Source organism: Triticum urartu, chromosome 5, assembly GCF_003073215.2.
Source record: "Triticum urartu cultivar G1812 chromosome 5, Tu2.1, whole genome shotgun sequence".
NCBI classification, from domain to species: Eukaryota; Viridiplantae; Streptophyta; class Magnoliopsida; order Poales; family Poaceae; genus Triticum; species Triticum urartu.
The window spans coordinates 506,401,813-506,404,373 of NC_053026.1; positions in this window are offsets into that span (position 1 = coordinate 506,401,813).

The window sequence follows — 2,561 nt, forward strand, 5'->3', positions numbered from 1 at the left end:
CACTACCGGCTACATATATACAATAATTATCTCTTACAAATATAATCATACGGACTCAGGGTCCACATAGAATTCTCCGTCTTCAGGGATCACGTGGTCAAGAAAGAATGCCGCCAACTCCTCTTGAATTGCTCGCATGCGAGCTGGTGCTAGGAGTTCATCCCGCTTCCGAAACATCTAATTTGAAGAAGGGGGTCAATATATATATATAAATGAATGAAACTCAACACAAATGATGGTAATAAGATAAAATTGTGAATGTTGTTATTTACGTACTTCATATTGTTCGTTAGAGTACCCGCCCCGCTCACAGGTCGTGTGGCGGATGGACTCGCAGATGTAGTATCCACAGAAATCATTCCCTTGTTCCTGCCACAACCACTTTACAAGAAATAGAGGTCAATCAAACTGATAAGCAAGAATGCTAAATGGTATTGATGAAACTAGCACTTGAATCACTAGGAGATGCGCGGAACATGCTACTATAGTACTTACTTTCGGGTGTCTAAATTCTAGCTCCTTCGGCAGTCCTGGAACTGTTTTGGTGAATTTTCTCCAAACCCTGCCGGACAAAGAAAACAATTACTTGATATCAGGAAATGAACAAAGTTGCTGATATGGTGTATAATGATCGATTTAACTTACTTCTTGAGGATTTCAGTCATGTCCGCATACTCCTTGGGATCTTTTCGTTTAGAGTCCAAGACGGTTACTACTCCCTGCTCAAGCTTAATCTCTAGGAGAATATAGTGGTAACTGCACACACATGCATAACTCATCAATTACATTACTATAACCTTGACTAATATATAAGGGAAACTGAATACGCACAAGACAGTAACACTCACCTGAAGTTGTAAGGAAAGAGTATTATATCTTTGTTTTGATTTCTTACGAACGATCGTAGCAAGTTGGCCTCGGTAGCAGCGGCATGAAGTTTAACCTGAGTTGCATCTATGAGATATGTGTTAATGAACCCAATATCACTGACTTGTCTTTTCTTCAATTCGGCGATCTTCAATCTGCACAATATAGTGAGGATGATTATAAATACATGCAATGAAAGAGCTAAGCTATATAGAGAAACTTAATGACAGAAGTAGTACTACTTACAGACAGTAGCAGGCGACCGTTGTTTTATCGATGGCCAGTTGATTGAAAAACTGATAGAACTCCTCAAATGGAACAGGCAACAGATCAATTCCAACGAGGTCATGCTCCTTTTTAACTTTCACATACAAAGTACTCCTCCCCCAGAGTCTCTGCAGATTTTCAAGTACCAATCATGCAATCTTCGCATCATCGTTGATAGAGATCTTTCATCTTTGACAAGAGGCTTCCCGTACTCGTATCTTTGTATCTGCATGTCCATGGGTTCATAATGTACTTCGTCGGGCAGGTAATCTGCAAGATTGCTATAACCGGGCACCATCCTCGGATCATTAGTGACGTTGTGGCTAGGCACCTTGAGTGGGGGGCACAATTGCTTCGCTTGTTCGCCGAGCTGGGCAATTTGTTTCCCAGCTCGTCGTTCTTTAATCCTTTGATCACTGACAGTACTTCCCGACCGCTCCGCTTCGGCAAATTCCTTTCCAATAATGCGGTCATAGTTTCCTTTCGGCGGATCAGACTTCGGTGGTTTTGTCAGGGCAGCCAGAGTGCGCTTCACTTTCACCCGATCTACCTTCTCCTCCGGAGGTGGATGTTTCTTTGCTTTCACCCCTTCAAAAACTTCCTCACTTCTTCTCGCGCGATCTCGGCGTTCTCCTCCAGGGTCCTCTCATATGGTAACTTCTCTGGAGTCTTCAGAGAAGGACCGAATCTGTATGTCCTCCCGCCTCTGGTTGTATTGCTAGACGCCAACCGAGCAGACGGCGCGGTTGTCTTCTTTACTTGCTTAAGCGGCGGAGGAGAAGGACTACGACGCGCCGGAGCAGCTGGAGCGGCGGCAGGTCTCTTCCGCCCTTGCTGACGAGGCAGAGAAGGTGGAGTGCTGCCATGCGCCGGAGAAGGAGCCGGCCGAGGGCCCTGATCGTCACTCGCCAGAGGAGGAGGCGGTGGAGGCGGAGTGCCCTGACTCGCCGGAGGAGGAGGAGGAGGCGGTGGCGTCCAGTTCGGAAGGTTGATGAGCTCCTTCCGCCATAGGCATGGAGTCTTCAGAGCAGACCCCAGCCGAGTCTCCCCTTCACCGGTAGGGTGGTCAAGCTGGAGGTCCTCAAATCCCTCCGTTATCTCATCCACCATCACCCTAGCATATCCTTCTGGAATCGGCCGGCAGTGAAAAGTTGCGCCGGGTTCAGTAGGATAAACAGAGCCAACAGCCGCCTTGACCTTCGAATTCATCCATTGCGTCATAAGGTGGCAGTTTTGAGACTCCGTTATAGCATCCACGGGATAGCTGGCAGGAGCCGTCAAGGCATGCTCCAGCTGAAGTAGCTCGGTGGAAGCCATGCTGCTTCTGCGCTGAGATGGCGGGGTAGCTTCGGGGGAGGCTTCGGCAGTACGTTTGCTGCGATTTGCTTCTCGTTCCTCTATCACGTCTACCCTTGCTTGCAACGCCT